The sequence below is a fragment of the Manis javanica genome, chromosome 2 (genome assembly GCF_040802235.1).
Source record: "Manis javanica isolate MJ-LG chromosome 2, MJ_LKY, whole genome shotgun sequence".
NCBI classification, from domain to species: Eukaryota; Metazoa; Chordata; class Mammalia; order Pholidota; family Manidae; genus Manis; species Manis javanica.
In genome coordinates this window covers 160,019,407-160,034,107 of record NC_133157.1, presented here as the reverse complement: position 1 = coordinate 160,034,107, position 14,701 = coordinate 160,019,407, and the positions used below count along the sequence as shown (strand labels likewise).

The following is a 14,701-nucleotide window of genomic DNA, read 5'->3' as shown; positions in this document are numbered from 1 at the left end:
AATAAGAATCCTTGAGTTGCCCCCATGTGATATAAATAAATAAATGAATGGGGAAAAGGAACGGTCTTTTCTTTATAATAGGTTCTCACATAATAAATGTAAAGAGATGATTGAGTTAGAAAATCATTATTTTGCAACCATTGTAATTATACTTGATTTGGTATAAATAATTGTCAATAATTGATAAAATTAGTGGGTGGAAGTTTAATGAGGAACAGGATATTACATAGTCTCAAACTTATCTCCCCACAAAATGTTTACTAATTTCAAAGAAAAAGTAGTAACTTTATAGTAGGAAACCATGGCAGGCGCCATCCTGAGAAATCAGCCTCCCTCACAATGGGACAGTCACACATCATTGCCTCTTGTTATGATGCCCTGAAAACATCGTAACTCTCTTCTTAGCATTCCTGCCAAAAATGGGTAGTCTGAATCAAATGATGAGGAAACATCAGACAAGCTCAGATTGAGGGGTTTTCTACAGAATTGTCCAGTCTTTCCTTGACTGGAGCAGTTACAGATTAAAGTAGACTAAAGAGGTGTGACGACTGTTTGCAACACATGGGCTTTTGCATGTATGTGACGTATGTGATGCTCCATTTGCAGGTCTAACACTTCTAAAGAATTTAGCAATTTCTGTATTGTTTTCAAATGAGCAGAAAATGTAATATGGGGTTGGTAACTCAGAGCTTGTTATATTCTGTGTGTATAAAGCAGATCTGCCCTATGCACAAAGCTTTATGAAAACCAAATTATAGTTGTTTTAATCAGATTAATCTGAGACTATTTGCTTGTCTTTTTTATTCATCTCTAGGATCTGAAACCTGAAAGGGTATGTTTGTTCTAATCTTATCTTCTTACCTTCCTCTACCCATACATATCCTTTTTACCATGGTGTATAAATGGAACTCAATTTAGGTGTTGATGATTTTATTATTGAAAGCATGTATGTGAAATCTTAGCCTCTACCTAAGTAGGGTTAAAAATGTAAACTGACCTTTTTGAAACAGATTTTAACAGTGTGGCTAAGATTCTTGCTACACATTATGAAGAAACCCATTGTATCTGTCAACATATTTCAGTAGAGCCTAAAAACAAACAAAACACATTGGTATACATGAAAGATTCCCCAAAAGGGTGGATATTCTAACGAGAATTCTAAATGCCTGGCAGGTGATGGCACAAAGGTTTGAAGTACAACTTAGGACAGAGGAATTGTGCAACATTATAATTGCATAAAAATTGTAGAGAGGGAAACCAGGCATGCAAGGTAGGCTGGCATCCACCAGAGGGAGGCTGGCCAAAGCGTAGAATGCTTTCATTGGCATAAGAAGTGGAGAGTTGGGAAGGTAGAGGTCTAAAAGGAATTTTAGAGCAACACCCTCTACAGTGTAATTCACGAATCTTGTAAAATGCTTAGTGTGCTTGGAATCCTAGAAACTGATAAAGAGGTGGAGCTTTGTATATTGATTGACATGGGGCTGAAATCATCAGCCTTTGTGGATGAGGGCACTGCAGTCAACCGAGTTACACAAGCAAACCTGAGCAACTGGCACATGAAAAAGGATCCACCTGGGAATATATTCTTTCGTGGGCCTGGTTTGGTGAGTACATGTTTCTTTCTACTCTAAAAACTGGTCAACAGTGATTTCCTGAACATTTCTTCACTAAGCCAATTTTACAGTGGGGCAATTCAATAAATTTAGTAAATTTCTTAGGCTAGTGCACAAGCAAACTCATAAGAGGATGGATAGCAGTCTGTTCACTGGTTTTCTCTGAATAGATACAGTGAGTCATCTCTTCCCCTTAGTTTACCATCTGCCAGGATTTAGAAATCAGTCCTAATTTAATCAAGAATTTACTTTATTCCATTTTCCCCTTCCTTTGATATTCTTGTATGTGAGAAGGAATAGCCTAGAATTCACACATTTATTTCTCATTGTATATGATAAACCTTTTCTGAAAGCCTCATCTCTAGTTGTAAACCAGGCAACCAAGTGAGACATTAACACCTCTTTCAGATGGCAAGGGTGAAGCTAGAATGCTAAATTTTTCTATGAGACTGAAGATTTTGTTTGGGTCAGGTAAAAATGCATTAACAGTGTTAGACTTTTAACAACACATGTTATAACATGTATATGTTATCAGATCACAATAGGCAGCAATTTTAGGCTGGAGAACCCACAGGTGTCTCCCACATAGAGACCTACCAGGTTCATAGCTAAGCTTGTAGGCAACACTAAACATCAGTTCCACTTTGCTAGTATTCTGTTCTGTTCACTGTGAACATTAAAACTACGTATGGTCATAGTGAGAAGATGAACTTGTTGATTACCGAAGTTCCTTCTGATGAAAAACGCATCAGGTCTCCACTTGTCAAAAATTTTGCTGATGGTGACCAACAAAATGCATTACATCCTTTCATTATAATCTCTGTGCTTTTTTCTAAAAAAAAGCCAGTATCTCTGTAACTTGGACCTAATTTAATTATTTGCGTAGAGTCCAGTGATGGTACATACATTTAAAAAGCATTGTTCAATGGTTCAAAAGTAATTCCGTGAAGACTTTCTGCTGATTTTATTGTTATATTATAAACTGCTCACTCAAAGAGAGGTAGAGAGGTATTAATCTTGGCTCTTACGTGCATGGTTTGGAAAAGTGTATCACTTGGTAATCCTGAACATGGGATATCTATGGTAGGGCATCACAATAATGAAGTTACAGAATTTGAAATGACATGGTCTTTCTTTTGAGAATTATATCAGGAGCTTTATTTACCTGGTGTTCTGGTGTGCTCTTGCACAAAATTAGGTTCTTTTGATATTTCAAGGGGAGGAATTTCAGCAATTCTGACAGGACAGAGGAACTGGGATGGAAGGGCCAGAGCAGAAACTGAATGAAATACATAACTTTTTATTTTGGTATAATTAATCTTCAATTACATGAGGAACATTATGTTTACTAGACTCCCCCAATAACCAAGTACCCCCCACAAACCCCATTACAGTCATTGTCCATCAGTGTAGTAAGATGCTGTAAAATCACTACTTGTCTTCTCTGTGTTGCACAGCCCTCTCCGTGCCTCCCACCACATTATACATGCTAATCATAGTGCCCCCTTTCTCCCCCCCTTATCCCTCCCTTCCCACCCATCCTCCTCAGTACCTTTCCCTTTGGTAACTGTTAGTCCATTCTTGGTTTCTGTGTTTCTGCTGTTGTTTTGTTCCTTCAGTTTTTTCTTTGTTCTTATACTCCACATACATATGAGTGAAATCATTTGGTATTTGTCTTTCTCTGCCTGGCTTATTTCACTGAGCATAATACCCTCTAGCTCCATCCATGTTGTTGCAAATGGTAGGATTTGTTTTCTCCTTATGACTGAATAATATTCCATTGTGTATATGTACCACATCTTCTTTATCCATTCATCTACTGATGGACACTTAGGTTGCTTCCATTTCTTCGCTATTATAAATAGTGCTGCAATAAACATAGGGGTGCATCCGTCTTTTTCAAACTGGGCTGCTGCATTCTTAGAGTAAATTCCTAGGAGTGGAATTCCTGGGTCAAATGGTATTTCTATTTTGAGCTTTTTGAGGAACCTCCATACTGCTTTCCACAATGGTTGAACTAATTTACATTCCCACCAGCAGGGTAGGAGGGTTCCCCTTTCTCTACAACCTCGCCAAGATTTGTTGTTGTTTGTCTTTTGGATGGTGGCGATCTTTACTGGTGTGAGGTGATATCTCATTGTGGTTTTAATTTGCATTTTTCTGATGACTAGTGATGTGGAGCATCTTTTCATATGTCTGTTGGCCATCTGAATTTCTTCTTTGGAGAACTGTCTGCTCAGCTCCTCTGCCCATTTTTTGATTGGGTTTTTTGCTTTTTCTTTGTTGAGGTGCATGAGCTCTTTATACATTTTGGATGTCAACCCTTTATCAGATCTGTCATTTATGAATATATTCTCCCATACTATAGGATGCCTTTTTGTTCTCTTGGTGGTGTCCTTTGCTGTACAGAAGCTTTTCAGCTTGATATAGTTCCACTTGTTCATTTTTGCTTTTGTTTCCCTTGCCCAGGGAGGTATGTTCATGAAGAAGTCACTCATGTTTATGTCCAAGAGATTTTTGCCTGTTTTTTTCTAAGAGTTTTATGGTTTCATGACTTACATTCAGGTCTTTGATCCATTTCGAATTTACTTTTGTGTACGGGGTTAGACAATGACCCAGTTTCATTCTCTTACATGTAGCTGTCCAGTTTTGCCAATACCAGCTGTTGAAGAGACTGTCATTTCCCCATTGTATGTCCATGGCTCCTTTATCATATCTTAATTGACCATATATGTTTGGGTTAATATCTGGACTCTCTATTCTGTTCCACTGGTCTGTGGCTCTGTTTTTGTGCCAGTATGAAATTGTCTTGATTACTGCGGCTTTGTAGTACAGCTTGAAGTTGGGAAGCGAGATGCCCCCTGCTTTATTCTTCCTTCTCAGGATTGCTTTGGCTATTCGGGGTCTTTCGTGGTTCCATATGAATTTTAAAACTATTTGTGCCAGTGTGTTGAAGAATGTTGTTGGTATTTTGATAGGCATTGCATTAAATCCATAGATTGCTTTGGGCAGGATAGGCATTTTGATGATATTAATTCTTCCTAGCCAAGAGTATGGAATGAGTTTCCATTTGTTAGTGGCCTCTTTAATTTCTCTTAAGAGTGTCTTGTAGTTTTCAGGGTATAGGTCTTTCACTTCCTTGGTTAGGTTTATTCCTAGGTATTTTATTCTTTTTGATGCAATTGTGAATGGAATTGTTTTCCTGATTTCTCTTTCTATTAGTTCATTGTTAGTGTATAGGAAAGCAGCAGGTTTCTGTGTATTAATTTTGTATTCTGCAACTTTGCTGAATTCCGATATTAGTTCTAGTAGTTTTGGAATGGAGTCTTCAGGGTTTTTTTATGTACAATATCATGTTATCTGCAGATAGTACAGTTTGACTTCCTCTTTACCAATCTGGATGCCTTGTATTTCTTTGTTTTGTCTAATTGCCATGGCTAGGACCTCCAGTACTATATTGAATAACAGTGGGGAGAGTGGGCATCCCTGTCTTGTTCCCGATATTTTTGAATTCGGTTTGCTACTATTTTGTTGAGTATTTTTGCATCTATGTTCATCAAGAATATTGGTCTGTAATTTTCTTTTTTCGTGGGGTCTTTGCCTGGTTTTGGTATTAGAGTGATGCTGGCTTCATAGAATGAGTTTGGAAGTATTCCCTCCTCTTCTATTTTTTGGAAAACTTTAAGGAGAATGGGTATTATGTCTTCTCTAAAAATACTTAACTTTTTAAACATCCTCACTTAGAAAATGTGTATGACATAATGAGCTCCTAAAAAGATGGTATCATTTAATTGTCACAATCCCAGGAGGGTGGTGTCATCACTCTCATTTTTATATAAGTACAAAGGAAAGTAGCAGACAGTTGCAGAACTCAGGGATACGTGACTACCAATGTCATGGTCTACACCTGTGTGCAGTATGCTGTGAGAAGTAAACCCAAGTCAAAGCCCTTGACAGACCCGCTGTCCTGGCAAGGGAGACAGCCCCTCAGGGCCTTTGATTTAGCCTGTTTGGAAGTTAGAGTGCCTTGCCCATGCCTGGAACATGAAAGAACTCTCTTGATGTTGCCTTTCTCTTTGCTTCAATCCATCTGGTGCACTGACGGTCGATTACTCTTCCTACCTTACTTTTATCATATTATTCCTGTGCTGAAAAGAAACAAGACTTAAAATCTTTTAAAAGTATACATCAAGAGTCAGCCCATCCTCAGAGGAAAACAATTTTACTCTTGAGATTTCCTTTTTAAAGATGTTATGCAATATAATACTCTTCGGTCATTGGAATATTTTGAATTTGATTAGTTTGATATGCTGATATGTGCATAGAAAAAATCTGTGTAAATATACACCAAGCTGATAACAGGTTATCTCTAAGAGAACATGAGGCATTAACTTGGCTAGGTTTATATGTTTTTGTAAAGCATGGTTTTCTTTGACACTGAACAAGCACTGTTTTTAAACAGGAAAGACAATACGGATTTTTGAAATAATTAAGGTTATTTTGTTTATACTATTTTACATGAATTAAATTATCTCTTCTTTGATGATATTTAGGAGATGCTTTTACCTCATCAGCAAACTCTTTATCAAGTGAGTTATATCTAGCTCATCAGCCTTTTGTACTGATTTTTACCAGTTTTTTTAGAGGATTATATTTTCTGACCTTCTAAGCTGCTGAGAGTGATATAATACTGAGAGTCTTCAGTTTCAAGTAACCCAAATGTACTGATAAAGGAGAGTAATAGATCCATAACAATGTGGAGTTGTAAGTCTTTGGATGTAACACCGTCCACCCTTCCCTGCCATGCTGGCTTCTTCTCACGCTGGCCTCTTTGGAAAGCTTCCTAGAGTGGGGAGCTTGCAGACTCAGGAGGGAGCACTGTTCACGGCTCTGCATTTCTGTTGAGAAAATTTCCCTTACACATTGAGCTGCAGCTTGCCCTGTTGTTGCAGCCATTGGTTCGTCCCCACTCTGCCCTCTGGAGCTACACAGGAGGGCTATGTGCCCACTACTGTGGCTCTCCACCTGTTGGAACCTGACAATTGCTGCTTATTAGGTTGGCAAAATAAGCAAGATAACATTAGTTAGAAAGTGTAGACAGAAGAGCATATTCAAGAATGTGGGATGGGGCACAAATTGATTTTGGAAATGAATTTTCATTAGTTTCACATAATGTTAAAACACAGAAGATTTTTTTATTTCCTTTACAGGAGCAAGGGGAAAGTAAACTGGCTTTAAATGAAGTTAAGAAAAAAGATTGGTCTTAATGAGATATATAATTTCTAAAGGAAAAGACCAAAATATTAAGTAACCTAGGTGGAGTCCACAGCCAGATATGAATAAAAACTTAGTAGCTTCCACAAATTCTGCTCACAAGTCCAGGGCCTTTGTAGAAGTGACTACCCAGTAGCAAGGCTTCTGTGGTGCTCTAACAGCTCTCTGCTCCTGGCTAGAGCCTCTAGCTGAACTACCTGGAGTGAAGAGGCTATGAAAGCACCAAACTATAGCACCCAAACAGCTTAATGTTGCTGTGAATTCAGTGCCCCCACTGGGCAGGTCACTTCCTGATTCCATCACAAGCTGTGCAGCTCATCCCAGGGACACTTCTGAAAATGAAAATGGCCAGATGATGAAGTGGGATTGGGAGCAGGAGCTTCTGCACGGGTCTGTCACAGTGTGTGCTTCCCCTCCAGCCTGGCGTGGTCATTAATCAGCATCCTGAGGGCAGAGTTCAGCCAAGGACAGACCTTGTGCTATCATCTAAAGACCACGTTTCTCCATCTGAGCCCTTGGGATATCGTGAAGACTTTGCCAAAAGGTCTGGTGGAGATTCAGGTGTTGGGTCTCTCCAGATCTCAGGGTCAGCATTCCAATGCCAGTCTCTTCAGTTAGCATATGATCTTCTGACCTACCCACTGATTCAGACCTGAACTTAGTAAAGAACAGAAATGACTAAGAACTCCTCCACTTAGAAAGTAGACCAGTCTCTCTGCTCACTTTGTGCTGCATAAGCTACCTCTCTCTTTCTTGATTTAAAAGCCAGTGGTAGAAATTCCCAGAAAATGTAGTAAAATGTAAAGGTGAAATTCATGAGGATTTAGTAGAAGCTTTTGTGTACATAATTAAGAGTCTGGTGACTTTTGAAAGAAAATGAAGTTTCCCAGATAGGCTGAGGAGGGGAGATACTTAGAGACAATTTTAAAGAAAAGAGGATAGTGAATGAAATAAGGTCTACAGTTGGAGAGATCACCTTGAAGATGAGAAAGAATCATTTTCATCAGGATTAGGAAAGAAAAGAGGGATCTACTGAAGTGATAGAGCAATGCATTAATTTTCTCCTCATGCTGTAACAAATGACCACAAATTCATGGCTTAAGATGACACAAGTGTATTCTCTGACAGGTATGTAGGTGAGAAGTCGGCATGGTCTCACTGAGCTAAAGACAAGGTGTTGGCAGTGGTGCCTTCTTTTCTGGGGGCTTTAGAAGAAAATCTGTTTCCTCACCTTTTGAAGCTTCTAGGGGCTGCCCACATGCTTCGTTCAAGGCCCCCTCCCACCATCTTCAAAGCCAGCAAAGTCCCATTGAGGTTTTCTCAGCATGTCACCACCTTTCTTCTGTTTCCCTCTTACACATCTAAGGATCTGTCTTGCCAATGGGTTTCAGCCCCAGGCAAGTTCACTGTGGATTCAGTGTGACCAAAGAAATTGACAGCAAAACGTTCTTTGGGGTGAAAGGGTTTATTACCAGACTTGTTCTCCCCGTGGTAGGTCGAGCACTAGCATCTCTGCCTCTGCCCAGAGCACTGGGCCGAGCTCTCTATATAATGCAATAATAGCTTATTGCCTGAAGGTGTGGAAGCAGTAGCCTAGCAACAGGCCAGTTACATCATCAGGTGGTTTAAGTTCAGTGAGGATCTTGGCCATAGGAACCCTAAATTCCCAACACTCCACTCCTCCAGCATTCTTGCCTTACAATCTACACACTTTCAATCTTCTGCAACAGTCCTTGTGCAAGAAAGCTGGAGCACCATAAACAGATTCCTAAACAACAACAGTGGATAACAACAACTTAGAGATAATAACAAAAATTAAGATACAACAAGATTTTGATACAAGTAACAAAATTATAATAATCCTCAAGCCAGAGGAGGTTCCTAATAACAAAAATTATAATAATCTTCAAGCCAGAGGAAGTTCCCAATCCACAAAAACGAGGTGGTAAGACACATGTTTTAATGACACCATCATAGGCAAATTTTGTCTATCAGGTAGGATGCATGCAAGAGAGTGGTCCTGTGATAGGACTGTAGCAGGAAGGGGGTCCCTTCCAGGTCTAGTATATCATACTTTTACCCCTTTCCCTGTGGGGTTTACTGAAGGGTCTATATATAGTGCTACTGGAGGTGCATGCACTGGCCACAATGATAAAACAAAACTCCCTGGTAAGATGCTCCTACCCTCTGGCCGTTCAGGATATACTACTGTGACCTTTGGGGGCCACTCTGTTGTTATTCCAGGAATACACAGGAGGCCAGCTTCCAGACCTTGTCCCCAAGGTGCCAGGAGAGCCAGGTTGGTCCATGTGTCAAAAGGTCCAAGGCCACGTCCCCTCAATGGAGTCTCCGGGGTTCAGTGCAGTTGGTGCTGGCAGCAAGATGTTATTCTGGTGGCCAAACCTTGGCTTCAGTGATTCTTCCTTGGTTTGTACTTGCAGTTGTACAGGGGAGGCAGCCATATGTGTTAACATGTCTATGGGGCTCAGGGCTCCCTTTTGGGGTCCCTCATTCAAATGTCGTAGCACGGTCCATAAGAAGACTGACCATCCCTGCAAACTATTGGTATCTGACTTTAGTGCAGATTTTAACAAGCCATTGTGCCTCTCTAACATGCCTGCTGTGGTGGGATTGTATGGCACATGAAACTCCCATTTGATTCCCAGCTGTCACACCCATTCTTGCAGTGTATATCCAGTAAAATGAGTGCCCTGATCATTCTCAATTACCTGTGGTCAGCCATAGGTGGAAAAGAGATGCTCCAGGCCTCTTTTGGTCATCTGCTAGTCTGCACAATGGGTAGGAAAAGCAACCAGAAGTCCAGTAGCTGTATCCACACAAGTCATCGCATACTGATATCCTTCTGACATAGGTAGAGGCCCAATATAGCCTATGTGCCACCTGACAAGGGGTATAGGCCCCTTAGTTATTGTCCCATGTTGCTGTGGAACTCGGTGTAAGTCCCTTTTGGAGCACACGACACACTCCTGCTGGGTTCTACTAACTTCTTCAATGGTCAAAGGCAAGCCCCCTTGCAGGCTACAGCCCACATTGTCTTTTGCCCTGCATGCAACAAACGCTGATGTAACCATTGGGCTACATCAGAGACAGGCTTTCCTTCTAACCCATGTATCTGGGCCAATTAATCTGCTTCATCATTTCCTGGGGATGCCAGTGGCAAATGACCTGCCACATGGTATACTGTAATTATTTTAGTCTGACCACAGGCCCATAAGTCTGGCCATATTTTTTGCCCCCAAAGGGGTCAGTAACCAACCAGCCAGTTGGCATGGTACCAGGTTGGTAGCCACAGGGTCGAGCCCTGAAAGACAGTCTAGCTGTCAGTGCAGACAACTATAGGGGAGGGCTCCTCGATGATCACAAGCCACACAGCCCATAACTCTGCCCATTGACTGCTCTTACCCTCACCAACTTCCTTCCATATTGTCTCAGTCTTAGGATGGAAAGTTATGACCCTCCATTTTGGGGGCTGCCCATGGCTGGAGCCATTTGTGTACCATGCATCTTCAGGTATAGGGGCTCTTCCCTCCTGATAGGGACTCTATGCTACTAAAGATTCAAAAGCAAGTTCTTCCTGCTTTTCACTAGATTATGTCACCAGCCCCAACAAGCGTTGGGAGTTCTTCAATCAAGGGGCTAATAGAGAGAGCACTACACTGTAGGTAAGCACCCCACTTGGTCAGTGTGGGCATTTGTGCCACACCACTCTTTGGCTTTTGGGTCCAGTCTCGTACCCACCCCAAGATGGGAAAGGTGATTATTACCTTTATCGGGGCCATTCCAGTGATGGGTTCTGTAGCCAGCAAGGCGTGATACATGGCAGCCAGTTGTTTTTCTATCAAAGTGTATCGTTCCTCTGCCCCTTTCCAGATTTGTGACCAGAATCCAATAGGTTGGTGAGTTTGTTCAAGCTCCTGCCAGAGACCCCAGCCATAACTCTTTTCAGTCACATGAACATCCAGCTCACAGGGCCTTGATGGGTCTATCACACTCAAGGCCTGCACGGCCTTGACTGCCCGTTTCACTGTAGTAAAGGCAGATGCACATGTCTCATCCCAATCCTACCTGATGCCCTTTAGTACCAACTGGTATTATAAGGGCTTCAGAATTTGTGCCAAGTGTGGATAAACACTCTCCAGTAGCCTAGAACACCCAATAACTCCTGTAGCAATGCTACAGTTGTAGGGGTAGGAAAAGCCTGGACTTTATCTATAACTGCTTCTGGTATAACTCTGATCTTGGAATTTGACAGATACAGCAGGTCCCTGAACCTTGGTACTGTTCACAGTCCATTCTTTCTCCTGTAAATGTTGCAGCAATCTAGGTGCTGCACTTTCTAGATCTGAAAGAGAACTGGACATGTGCATGACATCATCAATATAATGGTACAGCTGCACCGTTGGCAGTTTCTCCCATATAGCCAAGTCCTGGGATACAAGTCCATGACAGATGGTGGGGCTATGGAGGTATCCCTGTGGAAGGACAGTGAAAGTCCATTGCTGTCCTTCCCACGTGAAGGCAAACTGTTCCTGACTTTCCTGCTCGATGTTAATGGAAAAGAAGGCATTAGCAAGATCTACCACATAATGGTATGTTCCTAGTTCATAGCTAAGGGTATACATGCACAGGAGGTATGAGTTTATTCAGTTGTCTGTAATCCACAGTCATATGCCAGGAGCCATCTGGCTTTTTTACTGGCCACACTGGGGAATTAAAAGGACTATGGGTGGGCTTTATAATACCCACCTTTTCTAGCTCTTGGAGAGTTCCTCCAATCTCTTTATGCCCTTCAGGCAATTTATACTGTTCGGAATTAGTCACCCACTGAGGCACAGGCAAAGCTATGGGCGAGTGTCTAGCATGTCCTCTCAGAACTGCCTTCACCACAAATATTCTCAGTCTGAACTGACCTCAGTGGTCTGCAACCATAGAACCTGCAGGATATCAATCCCCCAGATATACTTGGGGATAGGAGATATATACACGGTATACTCTTTTGGGGGTAGATACCCTATTCCCAAAGGGATTTGGGCTTGTTTTACCCTGATAGCCTTCCCCCCATATCCATCTAATGATAGTGGGGGTCCCAGGGAACCGATCAGGGTTACCATGAATCAGTGAACATTCAGCCCCTGTGTCCACCAGAGCCAGGACACGTTGTATGTTCACTGGGGACCAATGGACAGCTATTTCAACACGTTGCCTCCAGTCCCCACCTGGTCCCTCAGGGCAGATACCTTGACCTTTCCTTCAGTCAAACCGTGTTCCCCAACCACCTTCCTGTGTGGGCTCAAGTGCAGTTGGCTTCTTCTCCGGCAGGAAGTCTTGCAAACACACAGGCCGGACTCATGGCTCTGTCTCTGACCTCTGCCTCTGCTGCTCTGGTTTCAGCTGTTGCCATAGCTCTAGTAAGATCCTACTGGACTTCCCATCTAATTTCCTTCCATCTGCTCCTGCCCATATTAAATCAACCCAATCTGGGTCCTTGTAACCTTCATGGGGCCCTGTAAGTTCTTCTTGTGAGTAACAGGTCTTATTTCTTTCCAGGTTCTCATTGCTTCTGCCTCTCCTAAGTCTGCTACTGGACAAGTCACCTTGCTTATGGGCTGCCCTAAGTGAGGGTAAAGAATGGCCACTAGAAACCCAAAGAGGGATGTGGGAGCTGTTTGAAGCACAGTATTTCTCATCCCAGTAGTGAAAATCTCTTCATCTGGGTTATAAATCTCTGGACTATAGATGACATTTCTTATGCTTAGCCCTCGTAACACCTGTTGGAGCTCAGCATACGTCTGCCATCTAACAGGAGAGGATTGTAGATCACCCTGATTGGGCCACACAGCATGAAGTGCAGCCATAAGCCAATCAAGGAGGGAGTGACTCCCTGGGGTCTGATGTGCATTTTTGTAATCACTGCCTCAAGGCAGGCTGCACTGTCAGGGAAGACAGCTTTCCCATCTCTGATCCCGACAGAACAATTCCATCTACCCCTTAGTCTCACAGATGCAGGAGCCAAGCTGATATTGACTCTGAGGGCTTCTGCCTAAACCGGGAGCCCAAATCCACCAGCTCAGCCTGAGTGTAGGGGCAGAGCATAGAGTGCTCCACGACCTGGGGAGGGGGCTGCTCCTCTTCTTGGGGAACCCTCGGCTGCTGGGTCTTTATTTTCTTTACAACCACTGGGCAAGCTTTCAGTAGCAGAGGGGTCAGTGCCCCCAGCACCACCCCTTCATCCTTCCCCAGCTCCTCCATTTCTGGGGCTGATGGCACCTTTCTCTCCCCTCCCAGAGTGCCTCCTCTGCAGCAACCTTTACCTTTTCTACTGTGCCTCACAGCAATGCCAGCTCAGTCTTCAGAAGGTCTCTTATCATAAAAGTTATTTGTCATTTTTAAGCTAGGAGCCTGTGAATTCTAAGGTAGTCTCATCAATTTCCTCCTTGGCCCAGCTTGCAGATGAAATCTGGGTAACTAATTAAGCCCTTTATGACCTTGTACTAATCATTTAAAGGCAGCCTTCATAGCACTGAGTTGCCTTAGCAGACCCAGCTAAGCAGACAGGAAAACCAGTATAAGATTGTTCTGTCCCCAATATATAGAAATCCTCAGCGGAGAAAGTCTCTTTTCTCTGTGGTTGCCTGTTCACCTGGGCAATGACTGCTTAGGACACTCCCCTGAACTGTGAGCAGCTACAGCCTATCCCTTGTTCCCCGTGCCTGTGGAGGCTTGAGCTCAAGCTGGGCCCTTACCCAGGGCTTTTCACCTCCTTGCTGAGGCCCAAGCTCCTGAAGGCCAACAAGGTCTGAGCATCATTTTCTCAAGTCCCCAAAGTGCAGTCCTACTTCTATAAAAAGTCACTTATTGCACATAAAGTCATAAGTGAGAGCACCCAGAATATGACAAAAACTCCACCATAGGCTACTGTACAATTTTAAAAGCCCCCCTGGCTTGAGATAAGCCTATGGAAACTGGAGGTCAAAATACTTGCTTACACACTGAAGTCTGAAGTCCAAAGCCATAACAGCCCTGGTCCTCTAACAACTTCTCCTTCTCAAACTTTACTATTGTCTTTACATGTTTCCATGTTTCTGGTAAATGCAGCAAAGGGGTGGGCTATGAATTGGACTTAGAATAAAGACACACTCTATCTCAGCTTGCAATCTGAGTAAGATGATAAATAAAACACAAAGTAAGACATAAAACATGTTATGACTATAACTCCAGGGAGAGGAAATCCTGGGGCAAAATACCTTGCTAAAACTGAAATCAGTCAAAGGGAGAAATAAAGTTTAAAACCCGTTTATTGCTTCCAAAATAGTCATCTGGCATCTGTCTCTCTCCTGAAGTGGCAGAAGCAAGTGAATCCTCCCCCCAACCTCTCAGGTTCAGACAGGCTCTCAGTTGCCCAGGAAATTACCTGTTGATATGGAGATGAATTACCTCTCTCCACCCCTTAGGAACACCTGTTGATATGGAGATGCACTAAAGCCAGGCAAGAGATTCTGGAAATACTACAATTTTACCCACAATGACATAGACAAAGTTGGAGAATATAGCTTAGTTTGGTGGTCAAATGAATACAGAATCGAAGGCAGGTTCTGGGGCAAGGCTGAACCTTGGGAGGCCAGAGGGGAAGGAGAGCGGTTCCCGAACACCCCACCCCAGAGGAAGGAGGCAGAAATGGGCCAAGCACGTAGGCTTATGCCTCAGAAAGTGTGACCGCCTCAAAGTGGATACTTATTAGCCAGATGAGCCTTCTATCTTCCTGGGGAGAGATTGAGGGAAGGGGCTAAGAGTTA

General features: G+C 42.6%; 1 long non-coding RNA gene across 1 annotated transcript in view; it reads left to right on the top strand.

Moving 5' to 3' along the window:
• Window positions 1–1,321: 1,321 nt before the first annotated feature.
• Window positions 1,322–14,701, top strand: part of LOC118968304 (uncharacterized) — a 54,707-nt gene continuing 41,327 nt past the window's right edge. Inside the window, exon 1 of the long non-coding RNA XR_005055914.2 lies at window positions 1,322–1,604. This is a non-coding gene — a long non-coding RNA (uncharacterized lncRNA). The remainder of the gene's footprint in view (window positions 1,605–14,701) is intronic.